Source organism: Apteryx rowi, unplaced genomic scaffold (genome assembly GCF_003343035.1).
Source record: "Apteryx rowi isolate R43461 unplaced genomic scaffold, aptRow1 scaffold_38, whole genome shotgun sequence".
Lineage (NCBI taxonomy): Eukaryota > Metazoa > Chordata > Aves > Apterygiformes > Apterygidae > Apteryx > Apteryx rowi.
In genome coordinates this window covers 2,101,449-2,125,766 of record NW_020450307.1, presented here as the reverse complement: position 1 = coordinate 2,125,766, position 24,318 = coordinate 2,101,449, and the positions used below count along the sequence as shown (strand labels likewise).

Sequence of the window (24,318 nt, the reverse complement as noted above, 5' to 3'; positions counted from 1 at the left end):
CCGGGGCTGCGCGCCGCGGCCTTGGCCGCAGCCGCAGCGGTAGCGCCCGGTCCTGGCTCCGGTCCCGGCCCCGGTCCCGGTCCCTGTCCCGGGGGCGGCGCGGGCTGCCGCTGCTGCGGGGGCTTCGCGTGCTGCTCCGCCGCCACCGGCTTTCTGTGAAAGCGACTTAAGAGCGCTCGGCTTTTGGAGACGCCTCGGGGAAGGCTGATCCGAAACGTTCCTGTTGGCGCAGCAGCGGAGCGCTGAGAGCTTTATTCGGTGGAAATAGCTGCGGGGACCGAGATGCGCTGCCGCCTTTCGCTCCCGTGAAACGCGGATGTGTTTCCCTACTGCTTTATCAGTTTGTTGGGGGTTTTTTCTTAATGATTTTGTTGTTTGAAGCAGGCAAGCCTGAAGGTGGGCTGCAGAACCCGGGCAGGGGAAGTTAACGTTGTGTGTTAATATTCTCAAGTCTGAAAGGACACGAAGAGTGACGGTAATCCTTGTAAAAATGAAACTTAGTTACATCCAGGGAAATTACTTTGTCAAGTGTCCTTAAACTCATGTTGAGCTCTTCTTTCAAGCATTATAGAAAAGCAATATATATATCTTTCAGCTTTGTGGAAAAAAACCATAATCTTTGGAGTACATGATCTTTGGAGTAAATACTAGGATTCTTAGAGTTTTGTATTTAAACAGAAGCTATTTGGGGTTTTACACAGAGTTATTTTGTATTGTTCCTTGTTATATACGTTTATATATGCTCTTTTAAATGTATTTCTTAAAAATAATGTTATACTCAATCTATAAGGGTCTTTCCCCTTTGAATTTCAGAGGAGTAGTCTCTGCACTTTCCCCTCAAAACAAGTTCCACAGACAAAATTGTTTCTGATAAGAATTGTTAAGTTTGTTAAAGATGTGAGGAGTTCACATACTGTGACATGCAGAGCAGCGCTTTGTTGTGGGTTACGTTTTGTGACGTGTTTTAATAAACATTGCATAAGAGTTTATGGCTTCAGAAAGTTAATTGGATACTTGTTTGCTGTTCCTTAAAAGAAGGTGCAACTTAAATCCAGTTTTATAGTTCTGTTATTTTATACTTTCTTATACTTACGAGGTCATTCTGAAGGTCTTCTTTAAATTCTAATAATATGATATGAACAAAATGCTGGAAATCTTGGTAGATTTAGCTGTGGGAGCCACTTAGAGGTTAATCTTAAAGGATGCAAATGTATTAAAGATACCGTGATTTTATGATTTTCAGATTACTTTTCTTTTTGTCTTATTTTTTCATGGAGCCCCTAACAATCTTGTACACCAAACCACTTGTTGACTGTATTTGAAGTTTGTTTATAAAATCCAAAGTGGAGTGCAAGTATAAAAGAATTGTTGCATTTTGAAGCTGTCAATAAGTCTGTTTATAATTTAAGCACATACTTTCAGGGGTTTTATTTAAAGAGTGTATATGATTCTGTTCTGTTTTGGAAAAGTATTAGAAGTCCCTGCTGTTGTTTGGAGCACGTGTGAACAATAAATGTATGTGAAACTACAGGTGTTGCATTTGGCTATTAAGTTTACCCTTTGCACCCTCATTAATTCCACTATGGATAACAATTACAAAAATAGGGACAGAGTTTCTGAAAGCTTGGCTTTTCATGTGCGTGCTTCTCGCAAACTGTTTTATCAGTGAAGCAGCATACCCAGCCTATTGAATGTGATGTTGCAGCTGATAATTGTCTTTTGCTTAAAAGACCTTGCTTTTTGGAGCTTGAGAAAATAATACCTGTTTTCTTCTGAAGAACTCCCATTTTATGCTAAAATAATGTATGAAAGCTTGCATATGAAGCACAAATTACTTTGTTTTCTTGGATAATCACTGTGGTTCAAATGGATTTGCCTTCAGAGTAAATAACTTGTAAAGCATGAAAATACCTGCTTCTTTTTGTGTTTGTTTTCATACATTTATCTCCAGAGCTGGAAATAGAAAGGAAAAGAAGCCTTGGAGGAGATTTTTCAGAAAATTATGGCCAAAGTTGTGAAAGTTATGAATGGGTAGAGCATTAACACATTTGAGCTATATAGTATATATGGTATGTATTTTTTCACAATATGCATAAAGAATATAGGGAGTATGTACGACTGTAAGGATGGGAGAAAAAGAAATCTTTATAGAATTACAACACTACAAGGAGACAATTAATCCTGTCTGTCGTTACGCAGGTTGGAACTTGTTCGTGTGCTAACTGTGTTTTCCTTTTGTCAGAAGACTTGCAAATGGAGGAGGAATTTATGTGGGGACTGGAGTTTTGGCTGGGCAGCCGCACCTGTAACCTGCAGTTTCTAATCTGGGAGGTTTAACCGGCCAGCAACCAGGCTTCACTGGCTCCCACCAGAAGTGGGCACTTGCTTGGTGTAGATTAGACAGAGTTTGGGAAAGAGCAGCGAACGTTTTGTCTTGCCTTTTTTGTGTCCTCTCTCCTGTTTCTGGTGTGAATGGACAGCCAGAAGCCGAGGGAACGGATGGGTAGAGAAAATGCTTGATTTTGCAGTGTTTTAGTGTGCTCCTGAATGAAGACCGCCCCGTGGAGGGGGTGCCACGTGCCTTTGCGGGAAGGCTGCGCTCCGGCCGGGCCGGGCACGAGCACCTTCCGCCTTTCCGGCCATTGTCTCGCTGCGGCTGCGCTCAGTCGCCTTGTCACTCGGGCGAGGTGTCGGCAGCGCAGGAGCCTGGCGCCACGTGCAGAGCGGTTTTCCTTCGCCCACAGGCCACGGTCCCTCAGGGGTGTCCCTGCCCCGGCACGGGACACCCGATTTGTGCTAATTGGGTGTGCGTGCAGTAAACCCTCCACTTGGTGCCCAATACAGGCCCCAAAGCTGGGACTCCTGGGGTGGGGGGGATTTTTGAGAGGGGTCCCCTGGTTTCGGTGTGGAGCACCCTCTTCTGCAGCAGCTGCTCCAGTCTGGCCTGTTACTGATTTATCTCAGGTGTTGGCTGAATGCCGGGTCTGCCTGGGGCCAGGGAGGAGCAGCAGCCTCCCTGCACCTGGCAGCACGCGCAGCTGCGCCTCCTCCGTGCTAACAAGGCCCAGAAGCTTCTCTGCCGGCACCGCTGGCTGCCTCAGTGCGCTTGCTGGTGCGGCCGAGGAGCTTCTCCGCACCCAGGACCTGGGCTCGCGTGGTGCCCAGCCGCAGCAAAGCGGCAAACGTGCTTTGCGCTCGGGGTGCACCCCCAGGTGGAAAGTGGACCAGTACCTGCGACTGCTTTTGGAGCAAGTTACGTGATGGGGCGGCTGGGTGGATCAGGGTAAGTGATGGCGATTTCTTGTTTCCCTGAAGGCCTGTCTTCTGGTTGTTCATGCCCTTCTTCTGGGCCACGTGATGGGAGGTCTCCACCTTCCCTATTTTGGGTGCTGTTGCGTATCTGCACCTACCAAAGGTATAGAAAAGGTTGTTGTTATGTTCCCTTTGCATAAAGCTTGCTCCTGTCCCTGTTATCCCTCTTGAAATAAGAGGAAACAAGCACACAAAATGGGTATTACAGGCCCGAGGAAGCTGGCTGGGTGTCTGGGAGGCTGTGTGCCCAAGGCTCATAAGGTGCTCAGCAGCATTTGGCTTTGCGTGTCGTTCTTTGGTGTTCGGCAACTGGATATCCTGGAGACTCTCAAGTCAAGCGTGCGAGCTCAAGTCGTGCATGTGCGCTGTGCAAATACTGCTCTCTGTGTCAGAACCGTGCCGCTTGAGCTAGCTGCCTGCTGCTCTCCCGTTCCTGCTACCAGGCCGTGGGCAGGGGGAGGCAGGGTGATTTCATACCACGCTAGCACACGCGTCAGCTTTGAAGGCAGAGAATGTCAATGAGTGGTGCTCCCCTCTTAAGGAAAGCAGGCCAGGCTTCCTGCCCTGATGTCAGAGGGCACTGGAATTGCTCAGCTGTCTTGTAAATCAGGCCAGAAACCTTATGCCTGTGTTCCCATGGAGAAGCCTGGGCCTTACATGGGAGAAGTGTAGTCTGGCGGTTAGATTGGGCGGCAATTGTTGCTGCAAACCATGTAATCTTGGGCGTTTGTTCCAATATCCAGCTTTTTGTTGGTGTATGCATGAGACTGAGGGTGTCTTTGTACATGACCCTGGGAGTGTTGCTGGCACTTACTGCCAACTATTTTGCAGTTAATACCATTTTGACTGTGGTGCCAAATGGATTAATATAACAAGGGCAAAGTCTGTTGGCCAAAATACAAATACGTGTTTTTAAACTCTTCTGTGGATAAGGGGACGTGTTGTCTGTGGCCTTTGGGTAGCGCTGCATCTGACCAGGGCAGTTGTTGGATCCACGGTGGCTTGCACATGCGTATAAATGATGGAAGTAAATAGTACATTTTGTTTAAATTCGTAGCACGTTTCATGCAAGGAAAGGATAAAATTCCTGTGGGGGTGGCTGCATTGTGGTATAGCCCCAGAGTGCTAGATGCTCACTGGTGTAATGTCGCTGGCTGTTACACCCATGTACACCCTGCAGTTGTGGTGGGGAGAAGTGGGGGTTTTGGTACCGCTTATTTTGTTCAGGCATGGAATAATGGAAAGAAATAAGAATAGTTTAGTCTGCAGATGAATCAAAGTATTTTAAAAAAGTAGTAGTTCTACGGAGGGAACTATTTGTTGCCAGTTCCTACCTGTAACATACACTGGGGTAGCAGCTATAGGCTTCAGTCCTGTCCCAGGACCCAGTTGAGAGAGGTGCTATATAAAAACAGAACAAGATGATTTGTATTTGGAACCACTTATGACCAAAGTAAGCAATTTGCTGCAAGTGTGGCAAGCCCATGTAATCCTGCATGTAGCAAGGGATAGGCATGTCCGTATTCAAAAGTGGGGCTTTATTGTTGTTTTGTGGCTTTTTTTTGGTTGTTGTTATTTCCTGTTTCAACTTTCAGTTTAAGTGTGTGTGACTCTAGTGTCTGGCGCATCCATTCTCACACAGGAGGTGGTGGGTACGGTGGAAATTGTTAGCTGCCTCGGGTCCAAGGTTTTCAAAACTCGACTAGTGAACTTTGCTCCTGGATACACGATACTCTAAAGGTTTGTGAATATCAAGTATTTAGAAGAGTTTCGGTTTGGACCTCTACAGTCACGCTTAAAAATATGGGAACAGTTGATTTATTGTAAATCCTCTGTCTGATGATTCAGCAGCAGGAAGTACTTTTGTATGTCTGAAAGCCCTCAGACTTGCTCATCTGTCATGTCTGTGTGTGATTCTTTGAGTAAATGAATGATCCTGCCAAAAAAATTTGTCTTTTAAAGGGCTTGGGTTATTTTAAGTCCTTGGGGTTTCTGGGCAATAGTTCTAGCTTTCAGTTTTCTGGATGTGTTTAATTATAATGCTTCTGCTCATCCTGGAATACTTATAATGTTGCCAAATTATACCTGTTAATTTTGAATGTGGGATTTTTATTTAGGTTCGGCTCTTGATTTTTGTTTTCATCTCTTAAAATATGAAAAATAATGATTTAAAAGATTGAGCATATATGGAAAAGTAAAGATCTTTGTCTTCTCTTTCCAGTGGGTTCTTGTGTCGTGCTGGTCCTTTATTGCTTTTAACAGCCTGCCTAAATTGGTAAAAATAATGTATTTGCCAGCACTTTGCTGCTTCCACAGCGTTTCCATTTACGATTGCCACTAGATGGTGCATTTGTACCAGAATAGCAAGGTAAAGGATTGTTATTAATGAGGCTGAAATTGCCCTTTAGGGGAAAAATCTCTGTCTCTCCATCCCTTCTGGAAAATGAGACAATAAGTACAAATAGGAGCAATATCGAAGAGAGTGTGAGAGTCTGCAAGCGGAGATGGGAAGATGAGCTCAATGCCCCTTGCAACCGCAGTGGTTTTTCCTGCTTGGCCTCTTCCAGGGAGCATCCCGCACTATGTTTGGATCAATTAATTTTTAAGGTCAGGGGGCCTACAGAGAAATCCAAAGAGTTGTAGGTGGAATTCATTGTATTCCTTGTAAGAACAGCAGTGGACGTACATGGCTAATGCATCCGGGTATCTGGATTGCAGACCGCACTGTGAGGGGCTTTGTGCTTTCCCCTCTCGCGCTCTGTGTTTTACCTGCTTTGTCTCATCTTTTATCTGCGCTTGCCCAAAAAGAACCACAGCCCCATTAGCAAGTAGTTAGGTCTCTTGCACAGATGTCTTGATGTGGTTGCCATAGAGGGAGTTAGTTTTAATCATCTCTTCTAGCTGGCTCCCTTCTCCATAGGCTCTTTATATTGGCGGCAGAGAACGATGGTCTCTTTGAACGAGTGATTCAGAGTGTTTAGACGAAGGCTCTGCTCTGAGTCGCTCTTTGTAGGACCATCTCTCTGCATCGATTATTTAAAAAGACAAAACAAAAAGAAACAAGAGCCTAGGAAGACTGGCTGGCTAGCTCTGCTAGCCAAGTGAGGTGCTGGGAATCCCCCTCAGTCTCATTCAGGCTCGCACACACCCCCTCGTACTTCTGTGGCTGGAGTAGAAAACTGCAGTGCTGGCTGCATTTAAACCAGGGAGATTGCTCCTGGTTTGCATGGCTTTTCTAGCCGTTCAGAAGTACTGAGGCCTTCCCTGGGTTTTAGATCCTTCCAACAGCAGAGGCTCTTATTGGTAAGTCTCTTTCTCTTGGGTTTGTGACTCTGTTTAAAAAAAACTTGATCTCTGTTTATTTTTCTTCAAGTTATAACCCTTAGTCGATATTATTATATGTTGCATAAATAAACCACAGCACAGCATATCCCTTGTAAGCAATATGGAAACTTTGAAAATGGAGAAGGAAATATTGCGTTCCCCTTTCCCACCAGGAAGTATCAGCCAGTTTAATTATTTTCCACTGTGTTGTCTTGCATCTGTCTCCACTCCTTCCCCTTTTTGGTTTTAGCCATTGAAATAATAGTTTTGTGTGTCTATTAACAGTGGAAAAGAACAACAATTAAACTCACTGGTGCTGAACTAGTACAGAGGCAAGAGACTTTTGATTGTCAAAATCCAAGCTAGAAACAGTGTAGACAGATGCCGTACTGATGTCTTAACGTGTTATGGCCTCTAACTGATCCTGGGCTGCTAGCCGGTCGCTATGGGATGTGCTAGGTCACTTTCTGGCTTCATGATGAATTGCTACCCACTATGGATCAGACTGTGTGTGCTAATCCCACCCGCATCCACACTAAAATTTGAGCATTTGTCTCCAGAAGCATGAGACAAGCTGGGTTTTGTGTATGTGCTTGTTTTTTTCCCTTTCTTTCAACATCATTAGGATTCCTGTGACATTGCTTCTTTTTCTCTTGTTTTATCCAGTTAATTGTTTGACATAAAAATAGAAATGGTTGCTTGTAGAGATTGGAAAGTTGGACATGCTTATATGAAACAGGAGCGGTGGTATTTGCTTGTCTGACAGGAGTTTGCTTGGCCTTTTTGTCCCCTGCTACAGTGTTTTTGCCCCTAACTGTTGTTTCCTCATCCCCACCCTTTTAATCTCTCAGTGTCATGTACAAGACTGCAAAGATAAGGGTGTGAGCAGTGAAGATTTCTGCAAAACAGGAACCTTTCTCTTGGAAGTTGCTGAGAGAGGGTTGGAAGAGCTGTGAATGCAGAGCCATAGACAGGATGATCCACCTTCCCTCTTCAGCAGATGGATGTGACTTGAACTCATTATTCCTTAAACAACTAGGTTATGTGGGCATAAAAATGGTGCTAAGAGATGTTCAGACAAGGCAGATCATAGAATAAAGCTCAAGTAGTCTGTGGAAGGGTCCTCAATCGACACTTGAAGCTGCAAATCTGAAAGCTTGGGGATAGTTTTCCTTGAAGTTTAGAACTTAAAATGCACGCGGAGCTGCCTGTGGAGTAGCGTCTGTTTTGACCCGTTCCTTTTGCTCTGTAGCCGTGAGACCTTCAGACTGAGAATGAGTCTTGTGTTACCTCCCAAAGCCAGTCTAGCTTTAGGACTTCACCTGTGCACAAGGGACCAAGAATACCCTATTTCAGCTACAGAGAGACCAGTGCTTTAAAAAGCAATCTAATAGCTGTGAGTGGCCTACTGTGGAAGCTGTAACAGGGACAAACGGCCAACAGCTGAGTACCTGCTCCCTTCAAAAACCCCTCCTTGGCCTGCAAGAATTGCAGTGACATTTGTTGGACTTTCTGGACCTAGTACGCTCAAAGCGGTGGCTGGCAGTGGACAGGCCAGCTGCCTTAGCAAGGAGTAGGTAACACAGGAGGAGATAAGGGGAGATAAGGGGAGCCAAGGAACAACCCCAATTCCCAGGGAGAGCGAGAACAGCAAGGAAGGTCTGGGAGGCGGGGGTACGGGAAATGCTGCTTTTGGGCTTTGTCCAAAGGGAGGTACAGCTACCGTTCCCCAACGCTCTGGGGAGCATCTGAGCTGCACCCTCTCTAGTCATCTTTTCTCTGCCTGAGCCCGTTGATTGCCGTCCCCTGTGCTGGAGGGCAGCTGCTGGGCAGGCTTTGTGTGGCACCGCTCTGAGCGTGGCCGGGAGGCTCAGAGCCCGGCGTAGGTCTGGGACGGGCGCTCTGCCCGCCTTGCTCCTGCGGTGCTTCCTGAGTCTGGCCGCAAGACGCATGACCACTGCGCAGCCGGGTCAGACCCAGCCATCCCCATCAGCGCGGCCCTCTAAAGAGGAGAGCGCGAAAACCAGAGCTGTCCACGCTCAGTCCTGCCTTTTCTGCCGTGCTGTAGAGGACAGCAAGTGCTGGGACTCGTGCCGATAGCAAGCGTAGCAGAGAAACCAGGAACCTCCGATACACCGCAACCTGTGGGTTTATTCTGGCTCTCTTGATCTCAGCTATGCTCCCACCTCCTTCCCATGCAAGACCAGCAGAGTCTAGTAGAAGCGTTTCCCTTCGTGCTGCTGGGTTTCCCCTCCCTCAGTGGCTCTCTGGCCATGCGGCTCCGTAACCAGTTTCCCGTCAAGAGCGAGTGAGGAGTTTCTCACCGAGAATGTGGCCTCTGGTGAGGGGGTGGGAAGGGAAGAGGGGGTGGGGTGCGTGTGGGGGGAGCTGGTGTACTGCAGTTTCATGCTTCAATCTGTATTCTCTCTCTTCTCTGCATGGCTTCCTGTTTTTTCACACCACTGCTCTTTGAAACAACAAGCTGCAAGCAGCAAGGAGGACAGGGGGTGAAGGTTAGCAGGCTGGGAGAAGCCTCTGGCTACGCTTGTCAAGGTCCAGGTGCCGGCTCTGGAAAAGGCGCTACATGCTTAGGTATTTTTCTGGGTGAGATCTTGCCGCTTTGTGCCACAGAAACGTCTCTGTGAGGAGGTGGTGCTGTGGTATGCACGTGCTCCTCAGAAATGCATCGCTCAGCACTGCAGGCTCACAGCAGGACTCTCCATTAAGTTTCCCCTTCGGCATTATTGCAGTTGACTTCCTGAGATGCTCTTGAATGGGCAAAACTAGAATTTGCCCTATACTTGGGCCTTTTGTGATAATCAGTCAGATGTAGTCAGTGTCAGGATGATGTTGAATGATGAACCGCCAGTGCTGATTCCTGCGGTGCTTGGGATTTTCTTCTTAAAAAATACTCAATCCAAGATTGCTCAGGCTGTGAGATGAGCGAGCTCCTAGGTTGAAGTGGAGCAGTTACGAATTGCCCTACCTTACCGTGGGCTGCTGACAGCTTATACAAAGGCTGGACGATGATGAACTGCTCAGAGAAGTGATTCCCAAACTGTGAGCCAGACAGCGATTGCTAACAGCTTGCAGAGAACGGAAAATTCTCATGAGCCCTGACTTCTCCTGGTTTTTAGATGCCTGGCAGCATTCATAGAAAACAAAATTGCATTAGGAACTCTTCCATCAGTGTAATTCCTGTGCTTACTGCTGCATTTTCTCCCCTCCATTAAGAGAGGGGAAAATGGTCTGTTAGGTCATCAGTGAAGACAAAACGTGAAGAAAGCCATTTCTAGGATACAGTCTAGATGAAGGAGCTGCACCATGAGGTGTCCTGCCCCAGCTGAACCCATAGCAGAGTCCTCTCCCAAACAGGACTTGTTACCAACATTGTTTGGAAACATTTTTCTGGCCTCCCACAGATTTGACATGAGTGAGTCTCTAGTCACCCTAGTTACATCCACGATTTGCCTTTGGTAGGGGAATAGCCTGTAGGATGGAGGGAGCTGCTCCACCACGTAAGACCTATGTTGCGTTCAGTTTAGTATCTGATCTGTGTTCATGCTCAATGCTGTGTGCTTTAGAGAAGGGCCCAGGGAGTCCTCTGATAGCTTTGGTCGGTATGATTGCTGGAGAGCAGAAGATTATTTTTCATCAGAAATCGTTACTGTGTTGCTGCCTTGTCTGCCACTGAGTCAAAAGAGAGATTCTTTAGAGGCGAAATTTTTTTGAGGAATGGAGCTAGATGGCTGCAGATAACTTTAGTTCAAGGCACAACACAAATAGCTGTTTCTGAGATGCTATTTTTATCTGTGACATCAAACCCTTGGTTTGCTACATGTTGCTAAGTGTCCTTGACTTCAAAAGCAGCTCCTCTGGGTGATGGCTGCATAGTCCAGAGAAAGGTAAATAGAGGATTAAGTCGCAAAAGCTTGTTCTGGCAATGATTCCTCTCCGCAGGAGGCAGATAGGCAGCCAACTGAGCACAGCTGCTTGTGGAGTTCCTTGCTTGCCAGACGGTGCTGTAGGAAGGAGATGAAAAATGAGAAAAATTGCATCAATTATTGAGCCTTGTAAAAATAATTAGCAAGGCAACAGCAGGCAAATGGGCAGAGAGGGGGAGAAAAACAGCTGCCAAAGCATGGGAAGATAGGACCCAACTTGAGATAGAAAAGGAAGCGAAACGGGTAAGATGCCTCTTTAATCAACTGCTAGGGAGAGATGAAAAATTAATGTATGAGCTTTGTATGCATGTTAGAGCAGAGTAAAGTGCGAAGGGACATCTCCTTGTTTAAGTTGTCCATTCTCGGCTTCCACCAAAGGCTTCTGCAGATAAAATGCCATTTTCATGGCTTGTTTGTCCACAGATGTTACCATAGTGGGGAGAGGCAAGAACAGCTTGTGCAAATGTTTGCTAAGAAAGAGACGGATTGCCTGGCTTTTCCCATCTTAATTGGGCTATCAAGGAACTGGTCAGAATGCTGGTCACTCCTGGCTTCCAAATGATAGGAACAGGTTTCCATTAGGATTTAATTTTCTCCTTTTTACACTTCCATCCAGAGCCACCAGCCAGCATATGGATGCTTTTTGCACTGTAATGCTGTGGTCTCTGATTTGTGGGCAGAGCTGTCTGCTGCGATACCTGAATATAGTTAATAAGATTTAACAGGGAGCCTCCGCTGGGTGTTGAATGTAACCTTGTTGTTGCTGGTGATTTCGTAGTGGTGCTCATTCATGTTTTTCGGTCTTCCAGATTAATTCCTAGAGTCGTTATCCTCCTGTATTTGTTTCCTACCAGAAATCTTCCAGGCGTTTCTGTCCAGAGTAGCAGGTGCTCTGTCATCCTCCTGCAGAGCTGCATCTGACTGCTCTCTCACCTGGCTCTATGCAGTCTCTTCCAGAGATCTTTTTCTATATTGCCTGAACAGATTTTTTATGTAAATTCTGTGTAACGCACGCAGACAGCATAAAAGTTATGACTGTCTTGAACATTAAAGGAAACAACTGTCAGTTGGCAATTCCCATTCCTCCCAGCAGAACCTTGTCCTTCATTTAGGATAACCAGCGATAAAGGGTGGAAAAGCTCCGCAGGGTGAAGCCCCGTTGCAGTCTGCTGTCTAGCCAGAGTATGACTCTTAAGCACTTGCAATCTGGAGAATTGCTGATGTGCCCTTTCCTTTCAGAGACAGTCAGCTACGCATATGTAGTAGAGGGTGATTCAGTCACGCCTGATAAGATCTAACAGATATCTTCATTGAAGTAAATAAACAAGTATCAGCATAAATTTAATGGCGGTCTTTACTAGAGCGCTGTTGCCTCTCTGTAATGGAACATTTGAGGGAAACTTCTGGGGAATTTTCACACATGCAATCAGAGCTGCTGACTCCTCACTCAGAGCAGAGAAAAACATCATATTCAGAATCAATTTTGATGCTTTTTTTTTCTTTTTAATGGCCTCTTCCTCTATTTTTCTGAGGCACAAGAGGAAGCAGTGCAACTGGTTTTAATTTTCTGTTATAAGACTGATCCAAAGGGATTGTTCTGCTGGACAATTCACGCTCAACTTCTTCTCCTGATGCTGCCAGCATGGAAGAAGACCACTTTCCCCTGCACCAGGACAGTGGGAGCACAGTTTACTGGGCTCTGCTCAGTCTTCACTGATTTGCTTGTGGGCAGTGCTGCCAGGACGTGTGTTCTTCCGCAGCAGTGTGTAGCTACAAGGAGACCAAAGTACAGCCAAGATGGCAGCCACAACTGCCTGCTGGTGAGCTGGGGACACTGACCGACAAGAAGGTGACAAAAAATTCGTCAAGGTTTGATTATCTTATGGGTGACTATTTTGTTATCTCTAAAGTGCCTGAAGGAGAAGACTGCTCTGTGAGATCTCTTGTGTGTGCAAGCTTACTTTTTTGCAACATAGCAGGATTTCACATGCGATGCTTTGTCCTTTGCCTTTCCTCCTTTGGTCAGCCAGACCTCACAAAAGAGGTTCAGGAAGGAGTAGGGAGAAATGCTGTGATGCTCCGGATTGAGCGTTCTCCCAGCACTGAGTAATCTGACATTGCCGAACACGCTGTTGGCATCTGTTATCAAAGATGAGGGAAGACAGAGGTTCAGCAAAGAGGGGAGCCACAGAGGGCTAGACCTCAGCCGTTCTAGGAAACGTGATCAAGTGCACGTACTCGTGCATTTCTCCTCTTGCAAAATGTGCTGCAAATCTTTCTAGGCCTTTGCTGGTACTGATTTAGCAGTCAGTGAAAGAAAGATCAGGTTCAGGGTCTTTTGGATTTGTTTGTTTTTTATTATTTGCTAATCTTCTGAGGGAACTACTCCTATCCAAAGTTGACTGTGTGGATATATATGTGGCCATTGGGAAAAGACTGCCTTATATTTTAAGCAGAGGAACAAAAAGTAGTGCTAGCCTCCAGTCCTGGCTCTGCTGGGTATGACCTCCTAACACAGGGAAATCCCAAGCAGAGTGCATGGGAAGAAGCAGCAACAATCGATAAAGCACTGAAGGAAGAGAAGACTGGTAAATAAATAATGTGCATGGAGGAATAGTCAGGGCATGACCTGTTAGCACTGAATGGCCTGTAAGTGGGTGCTAGGGCTATAGCTGTAATGGCATGACATTAAAAGCCCATATGGCATCATCAGGAGCTTTACATTATGAGAGGGCATTCATCTGGCTCCAAGGTGGGAGCTAGTAAAAGAGACAAGCGTGACCGGCTGGCAAATGGCACAGAAAGAGAAAAGCTTCTGTAAAAGGAGAAGTCTGAGGAGGAGGAAGGATATATTTTTTAGTGTCAAAGGGCTTGCGAATTTCTTTTCTTTTGCCACAAAAGGAATCACGTGTAGTAGCTAGATATATTTTTGTTGGGGGCTTTTGCAGACGAGGGGGGTGGAATGTCTCTAAATGCCCCTTTTCTTTGCAAACTTTTCTTTAGAGTTGAGTGAGCATCTGGGTTCCTCAGAGCGTCCCAAAGGAACCCGACAGACGAGCAGGTGGGTGGCTGCGTGGTCACCGCAGGGGCAGGCAGGAAACGCTCCTGTTAGGGGCTCCTCAGGGTGTCATGCCATCAGTCTGCAGCAGGCTTGCAAATATGCTGGTGGTCTGACTGGTGAGCTACGTGTCCAGCAAGCAGATGACTTTGACGGGAGGTGTTGTTGGTCCCATTTTACTTTCATCCTGCTTCACCAGCCTGCATTGCCCGAGACAGTCTCTGATAAAGTTTGCAGTATTGCAGAACACGGCCATCTGCGCTGTAGGGGCAACATTGGGATTGGCCAGCTTGCAAAGCATGGCAGTCTTTATGCTTTGTGCAGTTCAACAACCGTAAGCTCTTTAGTCTGCTAGTGCTCCCTAGCAAAACATCTACCTCAAGATCTGACATCTCCGACCTCTCGGCGAAGCAAACGGAGATCCCCGCTGATCCCCAGAGTAAGAGAGCTGCTCTGTGGCTGAGAAGTTAACGGGCTGAAATGGGATGGTGAAGAAAGACTTTCTCTGCTGACACAAACATAAATGGAGTAGTTCCCTTTTCTGGTGCCATGTTCCTTATTGCTAATTCTTTCAAAACTTATTTCTAGAAGTACAGCTTTATGCTGAAGATGTTGGAAATGAGCTACGCTGCCTATTGCAGTACTTAACCCTCTAGCAAATGGCTGTATTTTGGTCTAGGTCAGCAAATGGCTTCCACATATCTTGATATCTTCATTGGGAACCCCAGATCATTTCATTCTCCAAGTCACACAAAGCAATGTGGCTTGGCAATGTGCTTGTTAATATTACCATGCTGCATATTATATGTATGTATCTGAAGCGGGTGCTCATGAAAAGAGGCTGCACAAATATAACTAAATTTTTCCACTAAATTTCCAAGTCTGACTATGAAAGAGTCACCTAAAGAGCTTTCCAAAGTTGTGCGTGAACTCAGTGTCACAATCCACCTCCTTTTCACCGTTTCACCGTGCCCCTGGTTTCCTCTGCTCGGCAGCCCAGCATAACGCCTCATGCCGCCTGGGACCTCTGCTAACTACGCGTGCCTGGGATGTCTGCTCCCAACCCATGTCGTTTTCCCATATTATCCAAGAGAGTTTGCACTGGGTCTTTTTACCTATGGCTTTTAGAAAAAGAGCAAATAGAAAATCTGTAGCTAATTTACACCAGGCCCTCGAAACACTGAACAGAAAGTGGATAGGAGGAGGGAAATGAGAGGCTGAGTTTTTTCCTGTTGCAGGTAACAAGGAAATAAGATAGGAAATGCTGCTCAAAGTTGTCCTCTTGCTCAGCCCTTAGTACATAGACTGCTGGTACTTCATTGCTATTTCCATTCGATGCTTTGTTTCTCTTCAGTGTCAGGCTAAAGCTGGGCTTGAGGCCTTCATGATGTTGCAGAATAGGCTTGCAGCAGAGATGGGTTGAAAAGGAACTTCCAGGCAGTCTAGATAAGACCAAAATTTTATCTTTTTTTCCTGTTTCAAGTAGATGGGGGGGGGGGATGCTTTTTGCCATACTAGTACAGAAGCTGGCTATTGAGGAACCAGTGGAAATTAAGTTGTGTTATGTTCAGTCTCAAAACTTTACAATTTTCCAGACAAGTGATGAAGCAGATGGATATGCAAAGGTGTATGAACTGGGGCAATTTGTCACTGTCCTGTTAAAATGGAAAAATCACTTGGGTGAAGACCTGTTACTCAGAACTGCACAATATACAAATATGAAGATAGTTCCTTACCAGAAGAGTTTACAGTCTAAGACTCAGTCCACATGTAGAAACTACCGTCAGTCAATTGATTCAATAATTGATTTACTTCCTTGAATTAGGCCTTGACAAACAACGATCTTCTTGGAAACTTGGATGAAAAAGTTTTCACTTTCGCACGGGTGTTGAGGGAAGACGAGTTACCAGGAGTGACTGGGTGAAGAAAGCATGGCACTTTGGATTTGGAAGGCAGTCCTTGGGATGGGGATCTAGATCGTGTGTGTTGAGAAAGTAGTGGCAAATTCTGCATGTGCAGCCTGCAAAACATAGTGATGCATGATTTTCATAGAAGAATTTGCCTTTTTTACTGAATTGAGTCCCAGAGAAAAGAAGCAAACTCTGCAACTATCGATAAAAATTCCAGATGACCCAAAAGGATGTGGTACAAGATATGCATGTGGGAGTAAGTTGGGGTTTTTGTCAATAGCTTAGATATTATGCTTATCTAAAATGCACCTTCTCTGTGGCTTGCTTTGCTGTTTTGCATGCTGTTCATCTCATTTCATATGCGAATGTAATCTGTCTGTAATATGCGTGCTCATGCACAGCACCTTCCACCGAACCCTGGCAGAGTAATGCTAGTTGGTGTCTACTGCAGGAAGCACGTCTGATTTATCTGGGAAAGAAAGCAGTTGTGGGGGGGATATGCCTGTCGTAAGCTTCCTAATAGGAACAAGGCTCATTCCCAGGGGTGTATCCAGACTTTGTTGAACTTGCAAAGCACCCTGTCTTTGCTGGAGAGGTCCCTTCCTACCCTCGTGTAACAACCTGGCAGGCTGCTGTGCGCCAGCCTGGTGCTGAGCAGCTCTTCCCTGAGCGCAGCGTGTGCCTGGGGACCCTTCCCGAGAGCTGGTGGAAATTACCCCGCAGGCTGTGACTCGTTGCCGATTCCTGCGCTGGGATGGGTGGGTTTGATTTCCGGCTGGTGGAGACCCTGTGTGCAGATTCTCCCTTGCCAGAGTCCCCCGTCTCTCCCGTTTTAGATGATTGATTTTAAAGACTTTGCTAGTTCACAATACTCTTTTTTTTTAAAACTTTTTTTAAACCTTTTTGTGAAGATAGCAGGAAAGCCATCAATAAAGAGAGTAAAACAACTGTTTATACTAAGAAAAGAACAGGAGAAAATATTCTTTCTCAATTTTTTTCTATGTTGGGCTATCCCAAATAGTGGCTTTTAATAATAAAGCACGACGGGGATTTTTAAACTTCTTTAAAAGAGGCTGAGAGCCACAGGGCTCTGGAACATCCATTGCAAGGAAGATTGACCTAGCGGTTAGCAGGCTGGCTTTGCACGGGGGAGATTTGGGAGCAGCTTCTCTGCTCTGCCCCAGATCCTGCACATCCCTGTGTTGGCAACTCACTTGGTCTTTCTGGGTCTGCGCTTGGCAATCGAGGAGGAAAAACGGCACCCTCCTGTGAGGGGAAAAAATGCAGAAGAGTATAAAATTCCACTGTAACAAGCTGCCCAAGTCATTTAGAGAGCAAATGTTATTGCGACTCTGGTTTTTGCCAACCCAAATTAATATCAGTCTTTGCATCACTGGGTAAAAGATGTGCGCATATCGTGCACAACAGTTTGGTGTATGGTATCAGTTGTTGTAATTTGCAAATCACATCACAAACACTAATCTCTTAGCAACGCTCACCATGGGAGCGGTTGTTCCCCCTCTCCCAGAAGGGAGCCCAGGGCAGTGAGTTTGCAGCGTGGCCAGGGCCATGGAAAGGGACAGGCAGAGACCTGCAAAAACCCTTCGAGGCAGCAAACTTAGCTGCATGTGGATATTCTGCTGCTGTGAGGAGAGCTCCAGCCTGATTCAAATCCTAGCTGCTGCCATGTCGTAAGTGATAACTAACAGCGAGTTTTTCGTATTTTATTTTGAGAGGCACGCTTGCCCTTGTAGTATATAGTGTAAGAGCTTAATGTAGTTAATACTTGTTTAATACAGTTCCCCAGTCCCAGTTCATTTAGGCTGCTGGAACATTTGCTTCTGTGAAATGCATCTCTTCTTTTATATATTTTTAAAGACTTAATAAAAACAAGCATTATTTATTTTTGGACCAAAATTTGAGGGCAAAAATTTTGCACTTTCCTGCTACTAAAGAGACTGTTTTTCCTTCGACGCTGTTCCCAGGGTAAAAGTTGTAGTTTTACCTCCTGCTATGTAAATGACTCTTCATCAGTTTGCCTCAGGTGGAAATTCCCCTATTTCACAAATGGAAATTTTACTCTGCTAACAGTAAAAATAACAATTTTCTTTCTACCAAAATCATCTCTCATTTTTTGGAGGAAAAAAAACAAACCCTTCCTTCGCATTCCTTTCCTCCTTGTTGTCATTGATGACTCATGCAATGGCCTTTGCTACTTATTTCTGACTCTAAGTGATTTTTCAGGTGGCTGAAAAATTCTTAAAGCATTTGTCACTGGCATCTGTCTCCATCTGTAAAACGATGCATATATTTATTCTGTTTATTATGTGTGAGAGTGTATTTGTTTGGGTTCTGAATGTTACTTAATTTGGAATGCATTCTTTAAACATCAAATAAAACTAAACAAAAGAAAAAAAACACCCAAACATAACAAACTCATAAGTTTGTGCAAAATATTTAGTGCAGGCAGGCACCTGCATCTGTGTGACTTCAGTGTGCAGGCAGCCACCCACACAGAAGTTCGCAAGATCCGGTCTTACTGGAAACAATTAATAAGGACCCCCAAAATTCCCAAACTGGGAAGACCAAAGACTTTTTTTAAAGCTCTGTCTTTATCCCTGAGGTCCATTTTTGCATTTTTGTGCACCGACCAGTCATGTGAACATATACTGGACTTCTGAACGTGGGAGGATTGGGTGCTGCTTTTCTTCTGATAGCGAAGAAAAGGATCCAGAATCCCCCAACAGTAATTTCAAGATTAAACAGCATGGTTTAGTTAAACGGGCAGTTACGACTCATAATGGAAATTTGTGGTTTTATAGATCACTTACTTTATGCAAAAAGAAATGCTCCCAAGAAATCGTGTTGCAGAAAAAGAGAGGAAAGTTTGTCTTTCCCTCCTGATGAGCTGATGGTCAGAAATGGGATGTAGCCTCTGTCAGTTTGTTTGACTCCTGTTTCATTTTTGTATCCAAAAACATCTTCAACAAAAGTTTTTGAGCTGCATTCCTTGGGTGTGCATGAGAAAATGCTGTGTGCACGTATGCAATTGTATTTGAAGTGATAAAGAAAAAAATGGTATTTTGTGTTGACACTCTGATGCTTTGTAGTTCTGTCGCACCACCAGTGAAAGACCTCAGATAACCTGTGCAAAGAGCAAAGCTTCGCAAAATGCCCTGCAAAACACGGAAGTAATATTATCTGTATTCTGCATGCAGAGAAACAGGTGAAACAACTTGTTGAAGGCCACAGCATCAGTGCCAGTGTGAGGAGTAGACTTGAATGCATTACTCCAGGTCCCATCCTGGAAAGCACTGAGTCTTGAGGTTTTGGAGTTGTGTGCAGGGTTTTTGTTGTTGGGTTTTGTTTTTAATTCTGAACCGTTTTGTGTCTTAAGTTTTTGCTGTCAGTACCTCAGACTGCATCTCCGACATAGCCGGAGCATTGCGTATCTTGCAGAACTGGGTCAGTAGCGTCTCCTCCGTGTAGCGTTTGACTAATACCTTCCTCTCCGTTCTCTGGGATGTTGTGCTGCTTGCACCATAACAATTAAGTTAACTTGCTTTCTCCTTAACGCAATACCTTGGCGTGTGCAGAGGTTGTTTCTTCATCAGAATTTCGAAGTTACAGCCAAGGAGGTATCAAACGAAGCCTCCTGGCTCGTTTCAATAACCTCCTGAGGAGAACTGTCTCTGGGGATTTTTCTTCTTTAGAAGCCGTGTGCTGTTGCTGATGTTCAAGATAGGAATTTCAGCTGCTTTCTGCAGCTAACACAGGTCAGTTCTTGTTGCTTGTTTCTCCTCTGCAAACATTTATGGGGAAATCATGGAGGAGCACATTGTTCTTAAGTCCGCAATGCCCTTCATTTAAATGCATAGTCACACAAATCAAACAGTATTTTCATCTGGGCAAGGACACCAAAATATGCCGTTCTGTCCTTGAGCCAGAGTCTCAAGTATCTGTGGTGGTGTTCTCCCTCTCCCTGTCATTTGGGAGAGGTTCCGGTTCAAGGATGGTCTTTTGAAGACCCCAGATCTAACCAGGACTGAAGCTCTGTTTCACTGTGTGATCTTGGGACTCGCTGTCCTTGCAGGACTCCTAGGCTTGGCCCTATTTAAAGTCTCCTTGAACAAACAGGCTGCTCAAGTCCTTGAATCCCACCCCCTTATAATTCACTGTCAGCTCCTGTACTGATATATTTATACTCCTGTAAATTCCATAGGAAGTTTTCACTGAGTTTTTCATTTGAAAGCATGTCTAGTGAAAGAAGAGAAAAACATGCCAAGATTTTGTTATGGTTTCCTTCTCTGAAAAATCTCTTTCGTGACGATATATACAAGCAAATTGTAACCTTGTTCTTAAAAGAAAAACAATTAGTATAAGAACCACTGTGTGCGCTCAGCTGACTGAAAGTCTAGGCTATGAAATAACCGCTGCATTTTTCATCGGAGCGACCTCCTCCTCCTGGGAAGGTTGCTGGAGAATGGTTGAATGGGAGAAAACGAGCACCTGCTTCAATGTTGGGTGAGGACATCCAGCTTCAGGATGGAGCACGGTAGCAGCACAAAGAGGTGGTCAGCCCAGGGCAGCGAAGAGTCGGTGCTCGGCAAGACCCTCACCCCGTCCGTGGAGCCCCCCGGGTTAATGCAGCTGGTGCATAGGTAGAGCTGGTGCATGTGCTTGTGATTCCCCCCCCCCCCCGGCATCCTCGCCCGTCCCTAGCTGGGATGTGCTGTTTTCGTGGGACTTGCGCTGGGGGAAAGTGGAAGGTGAGACATGTGATAGTGATCTCTGGAGAGAGGCGGCAGCTCCAGCCTTTGCTTTGGAGAAGATGTGGTGAAGTTCTCCTCTCGGTTTCATTCGTCGCAGTCTCTCATTAGTTTCTGTTTTCTCTGAAGAGACCCAAGTGAAGGGCTACTGCCCTGCCACCCCTGTGCCTCCTGCCGAGGCGAATCCACTTCCCTGGCCGTGCTGCCCTTCCTTGGGAAATTGTCCACCCTCCCAGTGCTGGAGCAGAGTTTGGTTTCCCTGGGGCAAGCATTTGCTCGGATACGTTTCTGGCTTGCTGAGCAATTTATGTGCGTTATCATTGATGTCCTACCACACTGCTGACTGCTGTGTGAATAGTYGTATGGCACTTGACATTAAATTGTGAATTCGGATCTGAATTTCCCCTACAAAATTTAGGAGGATCTGGATCTGCAGTTGGTTTAGACTAATTAACACTCTCTTTAGAGCACTAGCACTGATTTTGGGAGTGATGAAGGTCTGTCAGGTATGGCTGGTTCTTCCTCCCATCTTTTACCTTGTGTCCTGCCTGAAAGAACATCGGTAAAATGCAGCAGCATTAAGCTGTTTATGAAGTCCTTCRTAATCAGCCAGGCTGTGGCTGCTCTGGGTGTTTGAAGGGAGAACGGGAACGCTCCAGAGATCGGAATGAATGTGTACAGCAATTGGAGGCTGCAAGGTGCAATTGCAATACTTAGTGCGATTCCTCCTAATGTCTGCCACAGGGAAGCCCACCGGAGTCACGGAAGCAGGCAGCAGGCACTTAGCTCTCGTCCCTTCAATTCAGAGTGCACATTCGTAGCCTGCGAGAGAGCCCAGGGGCCAAATATATATATGCATTAAAAGAAAATCCCCACAAGGAATAAAAAGCCTGTAGTAGTGTAGCATTAGGCTATAGCAGAGAGACCCTTCATGTGAGGTGCAAAAAGAAACAGTGATCTTCAAACCTTGAAGCACCGTTTGGTTTAGGCTGGAGGCTTTTCTCAGCAAGGAATGCGTCCTGTGGCTGTGCTTATATAGCCGAGCTCTGCTGCTCGCCTCCGGCGGCCTGCGTGGATGGGTGTTGTACGCCTCGTGTGGCTGTGATCCTATTTCAGGTCTTGTGGCCAGAAAAAACTTCTTTGACTTTTAAATGAGAGCAAGTTACCAGGTGTGTTTGCAGGCCAACTGCATAGCTGGTGCAAAAACGCGGTTGCCCGCCACTTTGGCAGTGTTAACCGCATGGAGCAAAGCGTTTCTACTCTCCTAAAACTGCTCTGGCTTCCTGTTTACTTTGTGGTGCAATTAAATGTGGCTTTTTTTTTCCCCCTTGAGTAAGGGGAGGAGAAGAGAGGGTATTCTAGGCCTGTTAGTACTCGGTCTGTAAAGTGGTGAATACAGTTTCATAAACGTTACTATTTACTAAAATTGCCGATGTTTATGTTAGGACCCAGGCATGGTGTTTTTCGCTCCAGGTGCCCCCTTGGCAGTTGAAAGCGTTCTTGTTAGGCAATCCTGGAAATAAAGGTGCTGCGGTTACACTATTTGCTTGTCTTCCTCCCCTTCCTCCCTCTGTTCCCTTTTCCTCTAGAAGACGACCAGCTGCCCCGGCAAGGCTATGAATGTTGGCTAAATTTCTTGTGGCACAGAGAAGGGGTTTGAAAGGGGGACGGTTAGCATTTGTACAGCTCGTGTTTTAAGGCATGTCCATCACGTAAATGGGTGCTGAGAAGATGAACAGGGTGCAAGAACAGTGTACCTCGAGTGAAGAAGATAGGGAACAACCCGAAAAGAGATGTGAGGATAAATGCCAAGTGATGAAGCTGTGAGAAGATGAAGCCCAAGATAAAAGTGCTCTCTTCTTGTTTTCCAGTGCACTTGGCGAATATTAATTTTTTTAATTAAAGTCAGTTTGTGTCATCTAGCAATTACTTTCACATCAGTTTTAGGTATCAATTTATTTTTCTTCTTCGTGTGCTGTTTTAAGCACAAGCTTGGACCCTATTGGTGATAACTGCAGGGCTCTTCACCGGGAACAGAGCTGCCATGGTTGTGGCCCTTGCAGTTTTGCAGAAAAGGACCATTCTTGGCTCTTCTGTGCTGTCTTACCGAGTCCCAAATAAAGCGGTGTCACAGTCAGGAATACCGGGCTGGGGCCCAGCTCACTCGCCAAGCCGGACAAAGCTGACCCCTGACTCAGCAGGGGTACGAAATCAGGTTTTTGGCAAATTTGCCAGAATAAGTGGCCTGGAGCACTTAACTGCTGCATGGCAAGAAACTGTGAGACCTGCCAACAGAAAATTAACCTGTCCTAGTTTCATGACCAGCTCTGAATGGATAAATTTATACCGGATCAGCACTTCATGGCCTGGCACGGAGATGGTCTTTTTGATCTGGCATGCACAGCTTAACGCCTACCACGTGCCTACCACGTGGGGACTGCAAGCCCTTCGCAGTGCTTTCTTCAGACCTGGAAGAACTGCTTTGCTCTCAGTAATGCAGAGGAAATACAGCTAACTAACCATTCCCTTCTGCTCTGCCTGGAGGTCTCGGATCCTTGATCTAGCGGGTTGCAACTATTTTTTTCTGATTTTCAGTCCCTTCTCCCCTTTCCTACGTTTTCTGTTGAACATTTGCCCACGTGGCGTGCAAGAAATTGGACTTAAGTGTTCAATCCAATCCTATGTGTGAGACTTGAAATAATGAATAGAAAAGCTGTTGAAAAGGGGGAAAAAAATAGCAGAACAGAAACCAGAATTCCAGTAAACAGTCTGTTAAAAATATCTTCAACACATGTCAGTTCCCATGATTTAAAATAGACAGAATCTGAGCTTTAAAAGGTCACGTTAAAACACGATAGTGGATTCAAAGAGAGTCAAAGAACAAATGTTTCAACAGTCACAATTTGTACTGATGGTAAGATATCTGTGTTGCCAATTTGTAATGTTCAGGGAAGAAAAAATAGATTGCAAGAATAATGAGCTGCTCTTGGATTATAGCATGGAATTTATGCCCTGATCGCATGCCTTCAGCAGTGGAAGCTTTAGGAAAAATGGTGACTCTGGGACTCGTAAATTGGAGGACCCCTTGGGGCAGCGTGCTAACGCTAACTGTGTCACATGAAAAGGTTATTTGTTTCCATGTGCAGGGAGGGAAATAATTAAAAACACAAATCCAGGATCTCTTATTATTTGTGACCCAAATTCTGGTAGGCACTCCTCAAGCGCAAGAGGATGCGTGTGAAAAGGGAGAGATTGTTTTCAAACGAGCAAATGCTCTTTGGATATCTAATTGCTGCTGAAAATTTAATGAGATGGAGGAGAGCGATTGGTCTTTGAGCGCTGGGAGAATTTCTGAACTCTGTCTGCTGCTCCTGCGGGAGCCGCTGATTTCCCACGACAAGTCGCAGAACCCCCCGGGCGCCCGAGGAGCCCTCGAGGCCCTGCCGGGCTGGGCTGGCAGGGCGCCGCACGCACGCACGTGTGCAGCGCACGCTTACTGCTGCGTCGCGGGCTGTCACTGCTGCGCAATGTCGGGTTGGTTACTGGTGCGTGGTGCGTAGTTACCGGTGCCCAGCTAGGGGTGCCCAGGCAGAGTGGCTGGTGCCCAGGGCAGGGTGACTGACGTGCGCAGTTACTGGTGCACGATGCACAGTTGCTGGAGCGCGGGTTGCAGGTGCGTGCTGCGCAGGTTGCGGGTGTGCAGTGCACGGGTTGCTGCTGCAGGGGTTGCTGGTGTGCGATGCACCGTTGCCAATGTGCGAGGCACCACTGCCAGAGCGCCGGTCGCCGGTGTGCAGTGCGCAGCTGCTGACGCGCGATGCACCGTTACCGGAGCGCGGGTCGCCGCCGCGCGCCGCCCAGCCGCGGGCGCCCTTTGCAGTTGATGCCGCTGGGCGGGCCGGCGCCGCCTCCCTCCCTGCCTCCCTCCTCGCCTCCCTGCCTCCCTCCTCGCCTCCCTGCCTGCCTGCCTCCCTCGCTGCCGCCTCCCCTGGGCTCCCGCC

General features: G+C 46.2%; 1 protein-coding gene across 1 annotated transcript in view; it reads left to right on the top strand.

The window, feature by feature from the left end:
- The first annotated feature begins 12,409 nt into the window (after positions 1–12,409).
- The window catches only part of PIK3CD (phosphatidylinositol-4,5-bisphosphate 3-kinase catalytic subunit delta), a 47,283-nt gene continuing 35,374 nt past the window's right edge, over positions 12,410–24,318 (top strand). Inside the window, exon 1 of the mRNA XM_026073981.1 lies at positions 12,410–12,429. The gene's annotated coding sequence lies outside the window, so the exon portion shown is untranslated. The remainder of the gene's footprint in view (positions 12,430–24,318) is intronic.